This window comes from Monodelphis domestica, chromosome 3, assembly GCF_027887165.1.
Source record: "Monodelphis domestica isolate mMonDom1 chromosome 3, mMonDom1.pri, whole genome shotgun sequence".
Classification (NCBI taxonomy): Eukaryota; Metazoa; Chordata; class Mammalia; order Didelphimorphia; family Didelphidae; genus Monodelphis; species Monodelphis domestica.
In genome coordinates this window covers 415,708,246-415,730,222 of record NC_077229.1, presented here as the reverse complement: position 1 = coordinate 415,730,222, position 21,977 = coordinate 415,708,246, and the positions used below count along the sequence as shown (strand labels likewise).

At 37.7% G+C, this 21,977-nt stretch overlaps 1 long non-coding RNA gene across 1 annotated transcript in view; it reads left to right on the top strand.

Moving 5' to 3' along the window:
* LOC130458485 (uncharacterized) overlaps positions 1 to 21,977 on the top strand; it is a 55,902-nt gene that overhangs the window by 29,115 nt on the left and 4,810 nt on the right. The gene's annotated exons all lie outside the window — the stretch shown is intronic.

Genomic DNA, 21,977 nt, shown 5'->3' with positions numbered 1-21,977 from the left:
ACATGACTGTTTACAGCTCTCAAATCCTGGATGAATCTGTAGATGATTCTGCCATCTTGATCTAGCTTTTGCTTTTTTTATTGGAAGTATGGGTGTATTGTATTCTGAGAAGCATGGTGTTATGATCCCTTGTTGAATTAGGGACTCAATGATAGGTCTTATCCCTTCTATAGCTTCTTTACTCAAAGGGTATTGAGGAACACAAGGAAAAGGTCTTTTCTTGTTTCTCACTGTTACTGGAGTAGCTGATTTCAATAGGCCTACAGCTGTGGAAGATTTTGACCATAAGTCTTCTGGTATATCCTCAGGAATAGGATAGATGGAATCCAACTCATTCTCTGCACTGACTGAATCTACGAACAACAATGGAAAAGCTTTCAGAGATTCTTCTGGGAGTTGTAATGATATATTCCCAGTGTCAGTACACTGAAGTATAGCTTGTAATTTAGCAAGCAAGTCCCTCCTGAGAAGGTTCATTGGACATTCTGGCATACAAAGAAATGCATGTTCCACAGATAAAGGTCCTAAAGTATTCATTTTAGGTTGTAATTTTGCTATTCTCTCTGGTTTTCCAGTAGCTCCAATCACTTCCATAGTACCAACAGCTTTACAATATTTAGGAAGACTTTGCAAAACTGATTTACAGGCTCCAGTATCCACCAAAAGATCATATATCTGATCCCCTATAGTTACAGAAACATAGGGTTCAGTGTTATTAGGAGATTGGAAGGTTTCAAGAATTGTTGCAAGCACAGTATAATCAGTACACAGCTCAGTCATTTCCTATCCATCCAAGTCTACATCTGCTTGAATTACATGAGTTTCCCAGGATTTTGTATCATCAGCTTTTATATTACCTATTTTATTTTTATTACTCTCAATTTCATTTATCCTCAACTCATTTTCATTTATACCACACTCATTCCTTGATTCATTTTTATATGTCCCTATGGGAAACCTTCATAAGGCACTTTTACCCTTGTTCTGATCACCTTTTACTGCCTGACTGTACTTTGGTCTAGCTCCAGAATTTACCCATGATTGCATAGTATCTAGATCTCGCTTCTGTTGACCCTGGTAGCAGGCATTTTGGCATTGATTAACATATATATTTTGATTATTATTATTATTATTGTTATTCCATCTGTTTGTATTATAATTATAATTTTTATTCCAGTAATTATTGTATTATCTATTAAAACCATTATTCCTATTAATTTGCCACCTGACTTGATTTCTGAACCTGCAATCACTGTCCAGATATCTGACCTGATCACAAAATAAACAGAGTCTAGGACCTGATCTCCTTTCACTAGACCTATAATTATTATTATATTTTGGCTGCACAGATCTCAAAGCAATTACTGCCTTTACTTCCTTAATTTTACTTTCCTTTGCTTTCAATTCAGCTTCCCTTAATTTTCTTTTAAAATCTTCAACAATGGAAACTCTATCATCAGCTTTTTCTTATGGATCATTCATTAAATAAGTAGCCTTTTTCCTCAACTCCTCCAGATCAAGCTCTTCCCAATCTGGGTTATTTGACTTAAAGAATTGTCTGACACTTGGAACTGCATTTTCCACAAATATATACTTGATGTGGGCAATGGTGCCTTCTTCAAGTGCATCCATTCCCAGCAGAATTTCAGCTACCTCGATTATCCTTTCCAGAAAAACCACAGGTGCTTCTAATACTTTCTGCTTTATGGTCTCAAACTAGGACCAAGCATTGGGCCTCTTTGTATATCTCCCTATAACCTCTAGTATTGTGTCCCTTGCTTCAATAAGCATATCATGTACCTCATTGTCTGCAGTATCCAGTTTCAAATTCTCTGTCCATGATTATAACAGAGGGTCTGATCTTGTCTCCTCTATAAATGCATTTCCTTCTCTCTTAGTTAGGACCTCTTTCATTAGGAGAGCAAAATCATTAAAATCAAGGTCATATAATTCAATTGCCCTATCCATCTCTTTAATAACTTTATTGGGCTCATCACTAAAATTTGGGGTTCTCCTTTTAATAGACTCAAGGTCCTCTGGGAAAAATATTTTGTGAGTTCTAACCTTATGCGCCTCATTCTTTGTAACCACTGGCAAGTCTCTAAGGGGACATAGATTCACTATTCCTGCTGCCTCTTCCTGTTCCAACCTATTTAGCTTTTTACCATTATTGCTTATATTGCTGTTATCATTTCCACATCCCAGGTTTATAGTAATGTTATTCATAAAGTGTTCCATTGTATGCAGTTGTTGTTTCAAGTGCATGACCATAATTTTCAAGTCAGAATCCCTTTTAAACCAAGCAATTAGATCCTTTAGCCAATTTCCACAAACACACAAAGAAGCATGAGACTTGTATAAAACACACGCACAGATAACAGTTAGGGGAACATAGGCCATTATATCACATAACTTAGTGTCCATTACATGTTTCATATAGTCCATTTGAAATGCAGAATGACAAAAGTTTGGGAAAATTACAAACATAACATAAGGGATACACATTATATATTCACAGAACAAAATCAACATATTGCTTAACATGCCTGATGACATGTTAATATCCATTGGTACAGTAAAATTTAACACAATGTTTTTATACATAAAATGAATAAGGTGTTACAATTTTTCAAATAAAAAAAACCCAGTTTTTCTAAGAGGGTCACCCCAAGATGGCTGCAGGGAGTGTGTGATGCAGTCAAAATAACCTCCTTAGGCAAGCCAAGCCCTCAGAATTCTATTTGGCTTTCCCCCTCAGCTCCTAGCATTTCAGAGATGGTTTGGAATGTTGGCTAAAACTGAACTTCCTATGGCTACTTTACTATAGTTAATAAATACTATAAACATACAATGAACATACAATAATCCTGGCTGGCTCTGCCAAAACTGTAATAGTGGAATTTTGTTAGGGGAAAGAACAAGAAGGAAACATATAAAAATCAGGTTTATTTTTGGGACAGGGAAGAGGGAAAAGGGTATGGAAAATTATTACAATTAATCTTAAACCCCAATTTCTATAAACCTATCTTAACCTAACTTATCTAAGCTAAAAACAAAAAAGTTTCCCCAATGCAAAATCTAACAAATGGAGTCCAATCAATGGGCCAGGATCTTCAGATGAAAACTGTCCAAATCAGGTCCAGTGTAGAATGTGAGAAAGGAATAATGCAGAAAACCTGGAGAAACAGATGCAATGAATGGAAGCTTGGAGATCCATTCATCAAGGAAAATGCCAGGGGAGAATGTGACCTGGAAGAAGGCAGTTTCTTCTTCCTGACACTTGAAGAGGAAGGGCTGAGAAGGTTTCTCTGCCTGTTGGCTAGTGAATTTCTCTCTGTATTACCAGGAGTTTGACTCTGAAGATCTTTAAAACTATTAACAACATTCCTCTTCTAAGACTATATAATTTCATTTAATCATTTTTAAGATCTGCTCTACAGATCAGGGAAACCCTAACCCTTCTCTCCCTTTCAACCTCCTTTTCCCCTCCTTCCTTAAAATAAACACTTTTTTCTAACAAATTTTACAGAGTTAGTTATTTGTCAGATTTTCAGTCAACGTACTCATTCGGAATCCCAGCTTGATTCTAATCGAAAAGACTAATGGAAGTGGGTGGGAAAGGGAGGAGGGAGACAGTCTGACTTCTCACACTACCTTACTGCTCTCTGTGCTTGTGCTTGCTCAGCAATCCCCTATTACCATAAACAACCTATGAAAAGAACCACCTAATACAAGAAGTAGGTCTTTAGTCCTCTGTTCTAGATGCCAACAGCCAGTCCAACCAGGATTCCTCTCTCTTCAGCTGGTATCACCAAAAGGCCTGATGTAAATTCTGCAATTTCCAAGGTCCTTCAGGAGAGAAATGAAATTTCTGTTTGGGACCTTAAAATCTTTACCCAGATCTTGACCCTTAGGATCCCATGTGACTCTCTGCCATGTGCTCCTGTCAATCACTTGAAAGTTTGCATTGCAAAATTCTTTTGCAAATGTCCTCTTCCTATTACAGAAATAATCATAAAATGAGACAATGAGTTGAAAGTCATGTGAAAGTGTGTGAATAATGTGTGTGAATAATAATAAAGTGAATAAAGTGAATAATGGTGTATAGGAGTCAAAGGAAACAGACATTATTTCCAGTTGGGGTAAATTTTTGTTGAAGTTCAGTCTTGATGGATGGTTAGAATTTGATTGTACATAATTTAAAAAAATTGAAGGCAATCCACATTTTACAAATTATTTTCTGTTCTTTAGGAGATTTTTTCCCCTTTGGGTCAGTGTGGCATGATTTTAGAATCAATCTAGAATAAGAATTTCTGAATTGGAACCTTCCTTTGAATCAGGACAGTTTTCCTGTAGAACTAAGAATGGCTTTTTTTCTGTTAAGCTAAGAAAATGCACTTCTCTCATCACAGTTCTAGAATTTAATTCTATGAGATCTCTGTTACTTCTCCAAAGCATTAGAGAAAGAGACAAACTTGGTTAAAAGCAGGGGAGAAACTCTGAAATAAACTTGTCTGAGGGCTGAGGTTGGGGTGATATTCAACTAGTGGGTGATTTGCAGCTATGTGCCCACCTTCAAGTTCTGTGCTCTGTACAATGGCATCCCTTCACAATTAGTACCTCTGATGTGAAAGTTTAATGAACCCTTCTCAGGGCTGCTTTCTTCTGTTAGTGTCTACCTGCTACCTAGCTCTCACCAATGGTTCCAAGAAACTGCACAGCAGCCCTATTGTAAGCCAACTTGGCAGGTAGTCTAAACTAGGTGGATGATAATTGAAAGTCCTCAAATCCTTCAGTCAGTTAGTGAGTGTCTACCTTAGACAAGTGAAGATTTCCTCTAGTGGAAGGATTGGATAAGAACAGTTTATTCCAATAGGCAGGAAGGCAGATGAAACAGGAACTATGAAGTACTTAGAGCTTGTTTAGGCATTGAAGATGTCAGGGTCATATACTGCATTCTGAGTCATCAGTCAGTCATCTTGACTTTTTGTCTTGCCACTAGACTTTGATGACTGGAATAGAGAGTGAGTTTGTCAACGAAACTCTCAGATTTGTTTTTCACAAGTCAAGACATCATTCTGAGATGTCATTGGTCCTCTTTAAAACAAAGGACAGACAATAACAATAGGGCCATTGAGGAAAGAGTAGGAAAGACCAGATTTAATAAGCCCTTTATTTCTTTGGTAATGAGCCAAGCAAGGAGGGTAGGGCCATTACAAACTCCTGTGAATTTGGTGGCTTTCCTCTTATTTTAAGAGATGTTGAAAGCTGATCTATTTCTTAATGTCTCTTCCACCTGCTTACTCTAATACCTAAAATTCTTATAATTCAGTTAATTGTTTGGATTATAGTAGTGTCTTTTGGAATCTCCTCTTAAAATATAAGATGTTAATGTGCAGAGTGACATGTGAGCATATCACCTCTCATGAACACATTCTATCTGATATCTGAGAGATTAAGGTTCAGGTATAAGATTTAGGTCAGAGAAAATTTAATTGAAATGGAAAAGATCAGAAGCATGGGATATTGCCTGAGGTAAGTTGCCCCTGGAATACCCTAGGGAGACAGAATACCAGAATCTCAAATTTGAAAGGGAACACAGAGGCCATATAATTCTATTTAGACTTAAATAAGAATTCCTTTTCCCCAAACTTGACAAATAGTCACCAAGCCTTCCCTTGAAGATCTCCAGTGAAGAAGAACCCACTTATTTCAGAGGCAGCCCATTCCTCTTTCACACAATTCTTAATTGACAAGAAGTTTTGCCTTCATATAATTTAAATAGGCTTATTTTTCAACTTCTATTCATTGCTCTTAATTATGTCCTTGCTCTTAATTACGTGGAGTCAGTCAAAAAGAATGGAACCCTCCTCCAAATAAAAGTCCTTCAAATATGAATGCATCAGAAGTTTTTATTTCGTACCTACTATGTTCCAGGTGTTGTTCAAGGTATTGAAAACATAAAGAAAAAATAAAAGTTATTGATTTCAAAGTGCTTATATACTACCAGAGGAGATAGGATGTATAGAACTAAGTATTTGCAAAACATAAAGGATTTTGGAGGGAGGGGAAAGAGGGTCCATTTTCCTGAGACAGAAAAAGGCTTCTTGTAAAATAGTGTTTGAAAGAAATACATTCTAAAAGACAAAGGAGAGGAGAGAGTGAATTCCAGGCAAGAAGAGCATTCAGAAGAAAGGTATGGAGACCGGAGTTGCAGAGTTTTGTACAAAAAACAAAAAAGGCCACTTAGGCTAGTCTTTGATATGTACAAAATAAAAATTTTGGAAAGGTTCTTGAAGACACAGTTATCATCCTTCCCCTTCCAATTTCTTCCCCTTCATTCCAAGCTCTTGATTGTAAGATGAGGTAAGAAAGAGCAATTTTATCATGCTGGGTCTCTTGCCTGTCCTATAGCTTCCTGAGGGGAAGAGGAGAGAAACACCATTTTATCAGCATTAGACTCCTCTCTTCCAGAGGAAAGGAAAAAGATTATTTTATTAAGTCTCCAGACAGTCTCCTGCTGGGGGGGGGGAAGGGGAGGGGAGTAAAACTGTGTCTTCAGCTCCTATCACTTGTTCCCTCACCTGAATTCCCTTAGACCCTAAGAAAACTCCACTCAGAGCCTCCTTTGTACAATGGAAACCTACCTGAACTCATTCCTCAATGATAAAGACTGTTCATAACTTCCTCATCCCTGTAATTATAATATCCTGACTGATGCTCATCATGTAAATCCTCTTCTTGAGACTTCATTCTAATTCCCCTCAATCCAAAGCTTCACTCTGAACTTGCCCAGCTTTTCCATTATGCTCTCTGAAATGCCTGTCCCATAGGTAACACACTTGTTTTCATCTTAAATCTTTTTCTTTCCTACTTCTTCCATTTTATGACTCTCATTGAACCCTGGCTCCCTTTTGCTGACACAGTCTCCCTGCTTTACCTTCTCATTCCTGGATGTATGTTTTACTCATTCTCTCAGCTCACTGGTTGAAGTTGGGGAATTGGAATATAACTTGTCCTCTATTTCTATTTTCACACTTTCCCTCTACTACCATCACTCAAAAACCTCTCTTATTTTACAGTTCATTCAACCTAACCAATAAAAATTCTTGCAGTTGCATTCCAAACTTCAGGACACTTTACTTATTTCCTACAATGAATTCAATGCTTGGTTCACAAATTTTCTCTCCCTTTCAGTTCCTTTGCTTATATATTGATAACCCCATAAATGCCTTAACCTCTCAATTCCTTGATTTACTCATTTTATACAACCTATTGCTCAATCCCACCTCAGCCATATCCAAAGACAGCTTTTATCTTTTCCCTCGCCTACAAATGTACCACTTCCATGATTATAAACTTTGAAATTACCCTAACAGATCAAAATCCGTTGTTATTCTATTTCACACTGCCTAGAAATCCCAAATCCTGTTCTTGCCTATACCATGACATCCAAATCCTGTTCTTGTCTATACTATCACCTCTAATACCTCAAACTCTGTTCTTTTTCATGTCTGACTAGCTATATGACCTCCTCTTTCCTTCCTCATAATAACACCTTGGTGAACCAATTCCACTCTATGTTGTTCTCTTGAGTCTCTTGGTCCCTTTTGATTTTTCCAATCATGAATCATGGCTAAACAGCCTTGGATCATTCTCATCATCTTCTATTTATGTTCCTCCACATATGCTGATGAACAAAGGAGATGGAGAAAATAATGAATCTATGTTGACTGGGCCCATTGCAAATTTATATTTCTTAACTTTAAATGGGTCCTCACTGCTGCAAGACAATCCTTTTATAACTCCATAATTAATTCACTATCTCACTCAAGGTGGCAGCTTTTTTCAAACTTTTCATTCCTCTTCAAAACTTCAATGGCTCTCCTTCCCTGTCACTCTCTCAGCTGAAAGCTTTGCTTCATTTTACTGCTTAAACGCTGCCTATTTATCCTGGATGTTCCACAGTCCTCTTTTCTTTTCCTTCTATAGTACTTCACTTGGTAACCTCATTAGCTCCTGTGGATTAAATTATCATATATATGTTAACTCTCAAATCTACTTATACAGTTCTAACCTCCCTGCTGACCTCCTCTCACATTGGACATTACTATTGGACATCTGAAATTAAATGTCCTAATAGACATCTTAAACATAATATATCCAAAATTGAACTCATTAACTTTTCTTCTACTCCCCTCTTCCTAACTTCCCTATAGTAAAGTGAATTACCATTTCCCAGTCTACCAGACTCTTACAACCTGAGCATTATTCTTGACTTTTCAGTTTTTCTCATTTTATATCTAATTTGTTGCCATGGCCTATGAATTTTGTCTTTATAACCTTTCTTCTATAAACTCTTTTCCTTCATCTAAGATTAACACCACCCCACTTCATGTCTTGAGCCCCTCACACCAGGACTATTGTAATAATCTTTTGGTTGGTCTCCCTTTCACAAGTCTGTCCACTCTGTACTATCTTTCACTCAGCTATTAAAGTGACATTCATATCTCTTATTCAATAAACTTCAATTGCTTCCTATCACTCTCAGGATCAGATAAAATCTTTGGTTTACTATTTAAAGCAATGTGATATGAAAGGAAAAGGGACTACTACCAATTCTACTACTTTCTATGAGTTTCTAGGAGATTTGGATGATTACTAAGGTTTGTTTCAACTGAACTCCACCAGAATTTATTTATTTGGTACCTACTGTGTTTAAGCCATTGTGGGAATTCAAACACAAAAGAGATAATGTTCTGCCCTCAAGAAATTTATAATTCTTCCCAACTCTAAAGGCCATTATCTATGACTTCAAGATTAGAACTTTAGTATTATTTCCATAGAAGCAAAATGGGTCCCCTATAGTTTGATGGAGATATGGTGGCAAAAGTGTTCTGAGACTGCACATATAGAAACTGTCAGATACCCAAGGCACTTTTGTGTTAGCTATAATGCTATTAATATAATAGTTTAGTGAAGAAAGTAGAAATCTGGAAGCCAGAAGACCTGGGGTCTAGAAATGGCCCTGTCATTGGTTATCACTAGCCAGGCAAACTATGCAATCTTTGTGCCAAGGGTTCCCTATTGGCAAAATGGGAAAACAACCCCCCCCCCCAGCACCTACTTTACAAGCTTCTGAGTCTGTTGTGAGGATCTAGAGAAAAAAGAAATGAAAATGCTTTGAAAAATTGAAAGTACTATTTGCCTGTAAAGTATAAATATAACTACTTCTTCGGTGTCCACAGGGACAAGCGGTCTGGTATATGAACTCTAGCAGGACAGCCACAATAAAGGAATTCAAGGAAAAGTATAGGAAAACTGACCTTTTTGTTTTCTGTTTAATTAACCAGAGAGAAACTAGAGTAATTAAGCCCACACTCTGATGCTTGATTTTGTCAGATAACAAAAATAGGACATGGAGAAGAGAAACCAATTCAGGAGGAGGTGTGGGAGCAGTGAATAAAAAGTAATGAGGTTGAGTTATCTAAGTGAGCCATCTTAGGAGTTGGCAAACAAAGTGAGGCATGTACAGATTAATGATCTGGGAAACTTGATATAGCTAGTAACAATGAATTAGTTTTAGTATTAATATTATTTAGCACTTACATAATTCTTTTTTTCCTAAGCTTTTTATAGTTGCTAATTAGTTAATTACCTTCTTTTGAATTAGGTCAGCATTGTTATTTCTTTTTAACTCCATTAATCTCCTTTCCTCCATAGAGGAGAAGGCCTCTTAATCACCTAATCAGACTTATATCCTTAAGTTAGTTGCAAAAAAGACCAGAAGTTCCACTGGCAGGACCATATAATAGAGATATGATCTTTTGCTTTGGTTCCAGGCAAATTTATTGGATCACAGCTAGGCTGGATTTGAACTCTGGTCTCCCTTATTCTAGGTCCAGTGCTTTATGCACTGGGATACCTAACTCTCTCTAGATTAAAGATATAATACTTATGAAAACAGCTGGATTTTTCAGCCATCAGATATACATTCTAAGCCAGATGCCCATCTAATCCAAGTCCTTCTTGATTAGTAAGATAAATTCCAAATATGTCTTTATTTTATTTTTAAAGAGAAAATTCAAATTTAAGTTCTAATTTCTTCTCATTATTATTTTATTTCTTTAGTTTTGTGCCTGATGCTGGTTACACAATAATTCCATAAATGCTTGCTGAATTGAAATGAATTGCAGGGAATTGCTCCCTTAGTTTTACTTTCCCAGGCTAGAATGAACTGAAAGACTAGTTGGAAATTTCATTTCATCATTGACTCCTGGGATCCTTTTCTATTTCACACAAGCTCCATTGGGCAATGCTATGTTTAAGGAGGAGCCACTAGATTGGGGAAATTTTGATTTTCTGGGTGTGAGTGTGTGAGAACCTAAGTTATATTGAAAGCTTACCTATAGGTAGAATAAGTAGTGGCTTGTAGAATATAACTATTGGGAAGAGATTAAAGCACATAATGAAATAGAAACACCACAACGCAATATACATTCATATAAGCTCTCTTTTACAGAATGAATATAAGCAGGATCAATATCAATATTTGTCTGGAATTCTTATTTTTGATAGGGAGCAGGACTAGGTGATCTTTAAGTTTCTTTCTAATTGTTATGATGATGTTGGATTGAAAGGAAGGGGACCTGAATGGGAACGGGGAAAATATTTAATAACATCAATATCACCTCTAGATTATAGACAGGGCACAGTGAGAGACTGAAAGCTCAATGAAAGTGGGGCAGTAATCCTTTGCAGGAGAGAGGCTTTATAATCATTGCACCTGCTATCAAATGGTAAAGTTGGCTGAAAAAGACATAGACCTCCCTTGGAGAGAATGGAGTTGCTTACTAAAAAATCCATCTGTGAGTAGTAAATGGGTATAAGGCAATTCTGAAAATCATTAAATAACTGAAGACTAGTTGGAGTAGGAACAATATGTTTGGCAAAGAAGATAAGGCACCCAAGAGGGAGTAAGACCAGCAGAGAACAGAAAACATGGGCAATTCTGCAGTTTTAGACGTGTGAATTCACTCTCGATGCAGGTGTGGGTTGTGTATATGTGTGACCCGCAAATGATATTTACGAATGTCCACTCTTTCCACTATTATTAGGTGTATGTGCGTTTGTGGTAAATATAGCTCCAGGTTTATGGAATGTCTTGTCGGCATCTTATTACTAATGCTATTTTATATATGCATTTGTTTTGAACTAACTCTGTCTTCTGGCTTACAATTAAAAGTACATCATGTACAAAAAGTACATCATTACACATACACAGTGGAGGGTATGAACTCTGGCTTGGAGAGGATTCTTTCCCACAAAGTAAGGAGAATGGGGCATATGTTTCAGGAGGTACTAAACAACTAGATACATACCCTCTTATAGACAAGAGTAATAGTTCAAGGATTAAATAAAGGTGTTTTTGAGCAATGTGTTAAGAGGCTAAGTGGATTAAGACTATATTAAAAGAAGCAGGCAAGGTCTATGGGTTCAACAATGAAAGAATTCCAGCAAAGGAAAGTTAGCAAAGGCAGGAAACTTTCCAGGAAGTTTCTTGGTCTTTTCAGCCAGGGAATTAGAGTAGAAGAACTTAGAGAATTAGTAATGGTACTACAGGTAAATAGATTGAACCAAAGTGAGAGCTGACCTGAGGTCACAGACTATTTGCCTCCTTCAATCAAACTTCCTGCTGGGTGTGAGGAGGTAGGAGCTCCCACATGTGTATTGGCAGCTAGAGGGAATGACAGAGAGCTCCATAGGGGTTTGCTTCTGTTTAAGCAGGTTAGACCTTCTGGGATATTCTTATAGTAGTTAAAGAATGTTTCAAGTTACATGCTTACAACATAAAAAGGCAACATAAGTTTTATGTCTTGGTCAATTAAATTTTATTTTGGTTTCAGATATTGAAAGTAATGAGTGAACTAGCTATCAGATCATTTAAAACACATTCGTTATGAGCTTGAAAATTTTTAGAAAAACCAAGTTACCACTTACATGATTTTGCAAAGCCACTGACCTCTCATGTGGCATTAGAAACATGAGGTGGCTGAAAAATGCCACCCTAGTGCTTCTTGAGCTCTGACTTGTTTTCGAGAGGTTCAGTGTCCACTTGCTTAGCACCTCCAGAAATATACACCAGATTCTAGTTACCTTGTGGATGGGAATCTTCTCCAAACAAAATTCATGCTCTCCCAACTGAGGTAGTTACTTTAACAGTGAGCCAAAAAACATAGTTAGTGTATCAAGGAAAGGTAGCAATTGCAAATGATTGGCAGGACTTCGAATCTCATGAGCCTACTGGGTCAAGTTTCCAAGCAGTTGAGGAGGGGTTTTTCCAACTACCATACTCTCTGGAGGAACAGGAGAAGGAGTAAGGTGTGTGACTGAAAAGATCCTGATCATCCATCAACAACTGACCTTTGAGGATTTCAGCTGGGGTGAGAGTATATCTAGTCAGCCTGCTGGACAGCCTGACTGGAGAAAGACCTCTACCCTGCTGGGAGCGTCTGTGAACATCAATTTGTGACTCCTGGTTCATCCAGGACTCTTGTGTGTGAGACTCTGTTACCCTGTTGGACTTAGTGTCAAGAAGCTTAGTTATTTAGCTTTAGGATAGGTATTAGAGGGTTTAATATCTGGGATAAGTGTTAGCAGTTACTCTTGCCTTCCTTCTATTCCCAAACCCTTCATCCTTTTTCCTGTTAATAAAATCAATATTTTTATATGTTTCCCTCTGTATTATTATTCTTCCCCTCACCCATTTAACATATTGTAATTATTAAAACAGTTTGGCAGAACTAGCTAGGTTTCAAAAGTCATAAAAATTAAGTTTTATTTATGTAAGTTAGAGTTCAAAGCAAATGAATTACAAGAGTTTCAAGGATGTCACTCATATGGTACTCATTCATTCAACATGTATTTACAAAATGCAAGTTACTGGCAATACAAGGAGAAACTGTAAACAATTCATGTCTTTAGGGAGCTTATTTTCTATTAGAGGAGAGGGTTACAAAAAGCACATTGATAAGTGAATGCAAAATATATTCAAGGTAATTTCAGGGAAAGATTATTTTCAAATCTGGGAACAGCCTCTTGCAGGAAGTAGCATTTGACTTGAACCTCGAGGAAAGCTATAAATTCTAAAAAAGCAGAGAGAAGGGGACACATTTGGGGCATGGTGGGGAATGTGGAGGCTAGCATGTACAAATATGAGGAAGCAGGACATTGTATATCCTATACAGAGAATAGAAAATAGACCAGTTTGGCTAGACTGTAGAGTGTATGCTAGATATTAAGATGCAATTAGCCTGGAAATATGGGTTAGAAACTGATTACAAAAGGTTTTCAGTGACAAATGTAGGAGCTAGTATTTTAATATAAAGGCAGTAGGGAGCCACTGAAGTTTATTGAGCCAGGAAGTGACCTGGTCAGATGTGAGCTTTATGAATATACATTTGGCAGCTTTGTAGAATATGGATTAGAGAAGGTAGAAAGTGGAAGCAAGGAAGCTATTGATTTGTCTAGATGGTAAGTAAGGAGGTCCTGAATGAAGGTGGTGGCTGGGCAAATAGAAAGAAGAGGAAAAAGGTGAAGGAATATCGTAGAGATAGACTTGACAAGACTTTTTAACTAATTGAACCAAAAGGAGTAAGGAAGCAGGAACTCCTCAGTTCTGAAGCTAATTAACCTACACTCTTCAATCCTTCAAGGTCAGAGAAAGAACAACAAAACCCAAGACTTTACTGATATCATATCAAAAGTCTTTATTATATAAAAATGATCTGCTCTCAAATTGTGATCCTTTTAAAAAGCACCATTACCCGGTTACACTAATAGGAGAATTTACCATGGAGATCTTTCACAGGCCTGGGAAGAACACCAGAGACTATAATATTCCAGCACTTTTCTCCCATAGTTTGAGACCTAGCTGGCTGTTTCATATGAAACATTCCCACCTCTGCAGCATCCTTTTCCCATATATTAAGTCATGTTCTATTCTCTAACTTCAGTGCCAGGGTGGTAATATATACCACAAAGCTATTCATTGAGAAGACATACATGTTGGGAAATGGGTATGGAGTCATCACCTCTCCAGATTGGAAATTAGCATCAGAGACCCAGGAAAGCTTCACTGGTCCATTGTAGAGATAATTTCTTATAATTATCCGAGACCATGGCAACACCTAATTGGTACTTTTAAATGATGCACTTTACCCAATTGTCAGTGCAGTTGCTGTCACGTTTGTGGTAGACCCATATTAGGGTTTTGCTTGCCCCTTGGCTAAGTGAACACCTGGCACTGGGCACCAGCTAATCAAAGGGCAAAAAAAAATTGGGTGACATCCCCCATCAAATAAAATGAATACTGGAATGCTACATATATAGCAAAAACAGAATGTTTACAATTTGCATTATCAGAAACCAGTTAAGTTTATCTAACCAAATCTTTAAGAGTACCAAATATTATTATGTATCATAATAAATCAATGGGAAAGAATCTATTAAGTGTTTACTATGTACCAGGAGTCATGTTATGTGAGTGCTGGGGACAGAAATAAAAAAAAAAGTAAAAAGTCCCTGCCTTTAAAGGAGTTTATATATTGTTATGGAGGATACAATGCACATAGGAGAGTAGTGGTCAGAGAGGGACACTTTGGTCCAAAAATAAAGGCATAGTAAGTAGGGTCACAGATAAATAATTTGATACAGCCCATAAAAGAATGATTGAAGAACTAACATGATTATGTTCATGGTCCACATACAGGAGTCTGGGAGGTATATAGATTAAAAACTAATATCCAAAAATCTCTAAGTATTATATTTAATAAGATTTATTAATAATTTGAAGCAAAAAGGAAAAATAAAAGGCTAGAGAAAAAGAGAAGAGCTCCTCAGAATGGGAAGCCTTTCTATTTATTATTTCTGCCCTACCTCAATAGTGGAAGATTATCTAATAAACTGGACAAAGTAGTAATCAGAAGACAATTAGGAAAACCTTTGGTTATCCTTTCTCCCAGCCTTACCTGATGAGCATAACGGTCTTAGAAAGTAATGCATTTGCAAGATCTCTACTTCTATATATTCAGAGCTCTGTAGAAAAATTATATTAGAATTCCACCCACTTTGGACTTAGCCATTTCTCTCCCCTGTTCTAACTGATCTTATGCTACGGTTTTCTTGTTCTCTTGTTTCACCTTCATTTTCACTAAGGTTCTCCCTTAAGATACTAGGACCCACAAAAGTTTTGCTTTTTTTTTCTCCAAACCCTCACCTTCTATCTTAGAATCAATACTCTTTATTGGCTCTAAGGCAGAAGAGTGGTAAGGATGAGGCAATGGGGGTCAAGTGACTTGCCCAGGGTCATACAGCTGGGAAGTGTCTGAGGCCAGATTTGAACCTAGGACCTCCTGTCTCTAGGCCTGGCTCTCAATCCACTGAGCTACCCAGCTGCCCCTTTAAATGATTTTCAAAGTACCTTCCACACCTACCTTTCTTCTGAGTACTTAATAGCATAGATAATAAGAGCATCCTAGGACCCTTTTCAGGCTATAGGAAGGGAATATCCTAGCCCCAAACCAAAACATGAAGGGGAACAAGAAGAGAATAGAAAACAATAATATTTTACTTTAAAGTTTTGCAGATCTAGGTCTGTAAACAAAATCAAGAATATATTGATTTAGCAGGAAGAGCATGCTCCAAGGCATGTAACTTGAACCTAGTCAACTGTGTGACACTGGACATGTCAATGAAACTCTTTGGGCCTCATTGTCCTGAGTCTGTAAAACAGGGATAATGACACTGTGCTTCCTCACAACAAAGGGCTGGATTGTGTTATCTCTTTGTACCCTTCTTTTTCAGTGAGCAGCTTTCAGGGAGTGTTGTGGGAAAGGTCTTTGTCCTTAAACTGAGTCTACCTTCAGAATTCCTGAAGACTTCTGATGTCACAAGGAAGCCTTTGGAAGCACTTAGCACACAAAGCCACAAACCTGTGGGTTTCTATGAGTTCCATTTAGATCAACCCCTCCCCATTATCCTGCCCCTTCCCTAGGCAACCCTATTGACATCCACTGTCACCTTTCCCTTCTGTCACAAGCAGCAAAGCTATTTGGAGTTTAAAGACCTCAAAGAGGCTTGAAACCCAAAGCTCTTTGACAGCTCCCATAGCTAGCTGCAACCTCCTTCCAGGCTCACTGAATTCCCACCTAAATGAAAGTATTTCCTGCTGGCAACCCCAAGGGAGATTATGACCAGCCCAGGAGGCAGCAACATACACCCCATGGCTGGCTCCTCTCCCCAAATAAGCTTATCTCTGCTAACTACCCATCTCCCTTGGGGATAACAGGCTTATCTTCCTGCTTTACATATAAGTAATAGGAGGAAAATACTGTAGTTCCCACAAGCTGTCAGTTAAAATTATAGTTTTTTTAACAGTGTGGTTGCAAGCCTCACCAACTTTAAAATGCTAACGAGCTTCCTCAAAGGTGTGATCACAGAAGATTCAGAAGCAGGTCCCTATCTGGCTCTCTAAGGACCAGGGTGAGGGGCTACAGCTTTGCACATTTTAAAAATTTCTTTCCTCCCTCCCTCCCTCCCTCCCTCCCTGCTTCCCTCCCTCCCTCTCTTCCTTCCTTCCTTTCTTTGTTCCTTCCTAGCTTCGTATGAGAAGGTGGAGAAATCTTCTCCTGCCATAATCTCATCTTGCTGCTCATGTCCAAATGTGTTTCCTTTCATTTCTTTTTTTTTTTTAATAAAAACCCTTACCTTCTGTCTTGGAGTCAATACTGTGTATTGGCTCCAAGGCAGAAGAGTGGTAAGGGCTAGGCAATGGGGGTCAAGTGACTTGTCCAGGGTCACACAGCTAGGAAGTGGCTGAGGCCAGATTTGAACCTAGGACCTCTCATCTCTAGGCCTGGTTCTTAATCCACTGAGCCATCCAGCTGCCCCCTCCTTTCATTTCTTTAAAAATATTAAGTAATTAGTTGGTTGCATTAAAATTCCCATGTATATCCCTCCTTTCCCCCACTGCCCTAGAGAAGGCCTTATTTAATGAAAAGATATATGAATATGTAAAACTGTGTCCTGCTTGTTTCTTTTTATCAGTTATTCTTCTGGAGGTAGTCAGGAACATTATTCTTCGCACGCTATTTCTGTTGCTGTATATAATGTTCTTTTGGTTCTGCTTGTTTTACTCTTTATAATTTCATGTAGGACTTTCCATATGTTTTAAAAATTAACTGCTCAGCCTTCCACTCCTAATTTAGATGCTATGGTCCACTCTAACTGGCCTCGTGGCTTCCTTTTGCTCTCACATCTTGTTCATGTCAAAGCAGAAATTGGGAAATTTTGTTTCTGACATACTCCCATTATGCAGTTGAGTGCTTTTCTCACTCCTCCTTCACTTTCCCATCCTTTCTTCTCTTTCCCACCTTCCCCTAACTCTCTTCCCTCAAGCAATCCTGCTCAGTCCACAAGCTGGTTGAATCTTCCTTTTTAGTTCATCTCTTGCTTTTTTCTCTCACTAGCTGTAACTACTTATACACAAAGTAACTAATTTACAACATGTGTTAATGGCCTTGTGGGTATTTCTATTTTAAAAAGAGAAAATTAATTTACTCAGTAAAATGAATCTTTAAAGACAGAATTCAAGGTCTAAGAAAGAAAATAGTTTTCTGTTAAGGGGTCCCTGTCACCCCTCAAATCACACAGGTGAATGACCTGCCTATGGCTAAATCCTGGCCTGTGGTCTATGGCAACAGCGGGATAGATTCATCTTAGGGAAGCGGCTTTGAGAGAGGCAGTTGAGAGGGAAGCTACAGGGCTAATTCTCACATCTAATGCAAGTCATTTAACCTTTTTGAACCAGGGTTTCTTCATCTGGGAAATGAATATAATAATACCTAATGATTATTTCACAGTGTTGTCCAGGGAATGAAATGAGACAGTATATGATAAGGGCTTCATGAAACTTCACAAAACTATGTAAATGGCCATGATGATGAAGATGATGATGATATCAGAACCTAATTGTCTCTTTCCTTCCTCATCTGTAAGAGGGGAGGAATAATATATGGCAAACTACATTGGGCTATTGCTGAGGAAAACAAATTCTAAGTAAAGCTTAAGGCACTCTCTAAGTGTCATTTTGTAGATCAAAGGGAGAAGAAAGAGGCAGGCAACTTGAAAATATTTAAAACTTCCTGCAGAGATTCTTCACCTTTTTTGGAATCATAGATACGTTTGGAAGTCTGGCATACCAAATGGACCACTTTTCAGAATAATGTGTTGAAACATGGTACTGATTCCAAAGCCAGGCAGGCCAAAAACAGAGAAAGAAAACTATAGGCCAATCTCCCTAATGAATATAGATGCAAAAATCTTAAATAGGATACTAGCAAAAAGACTTCAGCAAGTGATCAGAAGGATCATCCACCATGACCAAGTAGGATTTATACCAGGGATGCAGGGCTGGTTCAATATTAGGAAAACTATCCACATAATTGACCACATCAACAAACAAACCAACAAGAATCACATGATTATCTCAATAGATGCAGAAAAAGCCTTTGATAAAATACAACACCCATTCCTATTAAAAACACTAGAAAGCATAGGAATAGAAGGGTCGTTCCTAAAAATAATAAACTGTATATATCTAAAACCATCAGCTAATATCATCTGCAATGGGGATAAACTAGATGCATTCCCAATAAGATCAGGAGTGAAACAAGGATGCCCATTATCACCTCTACTATTTGACATTGTACTAGAAACACTAGCAGTGGCAATTAGAGAAGAAAAAGAAATTGAAGGCATCAAAATAGGCAAGGAGGAGACCAAGTTATCACTCTTTGCAGATGATATGATGGTCTACTTAAAGAATCCTAGAGATTCAACCAAAAAGCTAATTGAAATAATCAACAACTTTAGCAAAGTTGCAGGATACAAAATAAACCCACATAAATCATCAGCTTTTCTATATATCTCCAACACAGCTCAGCAGCAAAAACTAGAAAGAGAAATCCCTTTCAAAATCACCTTAGACAAAATAAAATACCTAGGAATCTATCTCCCGAGACAAACACAGGAACTATATGAACACAACTACAAAACACTCTCTACACAACTAAAACTAGACTTGAATAATTGGAAAAACATTAACTGCTCATGGATAGGACGAGGCAATATCATAAAAATGACCATCCTACCCAAACTTATTTATCTATTTAGTGCCATACCCATGGAACTCCCAAAATATTTCTTTACTGATTTAGAAAAAACCATAACAAAATTCATTTGGAATAACAAAAGATCAAGGATATGCAGGGAAATAATGAAAAAAAAAACACATATGATGGGGGCCTTGCAGTCCCAGACCTTAAACTATATTACAAAGCAGCAGTCATCAAAACAATTTGGTACTGGCTAAGAAACAGAAAGGAAGATCAGTGGAATAGACTGGGGGAAAACGACCTCAGCCAGACAGTATACGATAAACCCAATGATCTCATCTTTTGGGACAAAAATCCACTATTCGATAAAAACTGCTGGGAAAATTGGAAGACAGTATGGGAGAGATTAGGAATAGATCAACACCTCACACCCTACACCAAGATAATTTCAAAATGGGTGAATGACTTAAACATAAAGAAGGAAACCATAAGTAAACTGGGTAAACACAGAATAGTATACATGTCAGACCTTTGGGAGGGGAAAGACTTTAAAACCAAGCAAGACATAGAAAGAATCACAAAATGTAAAATAAATAATTTTGACTACATCAAATTAAAAAGCTTTTGTACAAACAAAACCAATGTAACTAAAATCAGAAGGGAAACAACAAATTGGGAAAAATCTTCATAGAAACCTCTGACAAGGGTTTAATTACTCAAATTTATAAAGAGCTAAATCAATTGTACAAAAAATCAAGCCATTCTCCAATTGATAAATGTTCAAGGGACATGGATAGGCAGTTCTCAGATAAAGAAATCAAATCTATTAATAAGCACATGAAGAAGTGTTCTAAATCTCTTATAATCAGAGAGATGCAAATCAAAACAACTCTGACAAACCTCACACCAAGCAGACTGGCTAGCATGATAGCAAAGGAAAGTAATGAATGCTGGATGGGGTGTGGAAAAGTAGGGACATTAATTCATTGCTAGTGGAGTTGTGAACTGATCCAACCATTCTGGAGGGCAATTTGGAACTATGCACAAAGGGCGACAAAAGAATGTCTACCCTTTGATCCAGCCATAGCACTGCTAGGTCTGTACCCCAAAGAGATAATGGACAAAAAGACTTGTACAAAAATATTCATAGCTGCGCTCTTTGTGGTGGCCAAAAACTGGAAAATGAGGGGATGCCCATCAATTGGGGAATGACTGAGCAAATTGTGGTATATGTTGGTGATGGAATACTATTGTGCTAAAAGGAATAATAAAGTGGAGGAGTTCCATGGAGACTGGAACAACCTCCAGGAAGTGATGCAGAGCGAGAGGAGCAGAACCAGGAGAACATTGTACACAGAGACTGAAACACTGTGGTATAATCGAATTTAATGGACTTCTCCATTGGTAGTGGTGTAATGTCCCTGAACCATCTGCAGGGATCTAGGAGAAAAAACACTATTCATAAGCAAAGGATAAACTATGGGAATAGAAACACCTGGGAAAAGCAACTGCCTGACTACAGAGGTTGAGGGATCATGACAGAGGAGACACTCTAAACGAAACTCTAATGCAAATATTAACAACATGGAAATGGGTTCAAATCAAGAACACATGTGACACCCAGTGGAATCACGTGTCAGCTATGGGGGGTGGGGGGGGAGGAAAAGAAAATGATCTTTGTCTTTAATGAATAATGCTTGGAAATGATCAAATAAAATATTATTAAAAAAAAGAATAATGTGTTGAAAGGTTTATGTCAGTTAATCAAGAAACATTTAGCAAGCTTCTCTCCTAAAAAAGTTCCCAGACTCAGGGGGGAAGATGAGAGGAGTTGGGGGAGGAAGCAACTCAGGCAAAAAGCATGATGTAGAAGAAGGCTGCAGAGCACTGCAGCCTGATAGGAAATACTGAGATGGCTGCCCCAGGGCATCTTCCTTAAATGGAGATTCTAGGAAGAACTTGACCACTTTATTTTCCTCAAACAGATGGAGGGACCTTAGGGGCAGGGGTTATGGAGGAGTAGTCAGCTCCCAGGTTAGAGCAATCTTGCAGGATCATGATGATGACAAGGCATATTAGTGGAAGTCCAGAGGAGGATAGCTAGTTAACTAGTGGAATAAATATTCTATATATTTATCATATATATTTATTTATATATATATATATCATATATAATTCTATATATTTATCTCATGCATGTATGACAAATATATAGAATTACAAAGAAAATGAAATATATTGAAATAGATATCAGAATTTTAAAAAATGTGTTCATGGAACCCAGGGTATGAACCATGGTTTATTGGGAAGGCAATTTCTTAGAGGAGCCTGGCTTCCTTTCTTAATTTCTCATTGATGCCCCAATTTATTGCTATCGGGGTACTGGGAGCTCACAGTCCTTTCCCCACCCCATAAGGGAGCTTCCTTGTAATTCCTCAGTCTCTAATCATGATGAGATGTGCAGAGCTTCTTAGGAGTCCACAGATTAGGACTTAGCACTTTGCTATCACATTTATTTATTACCTGCTACATACATGTATTGTGCTACTAACTGGGATACAAAGATGAAAAATAACTCAGTTCCTGCCCTCAAGGAACTTACTAAGATGGAAATTGTATATATTCAAAAGATATCTTACAAGGGTAACTGCTGGTGCAATGGGCATTACAGAAGTAAATCCACAGTATGTTTTTATTTGGTATTTGTGTTCCTTGTGAAGTAGAGGTAGTTAAAAATAGTGGCTCTCTGAAACTCAAGGTCTGTTCAATAAACCAAAAGAATCTGATGTGGAATTTCCATTC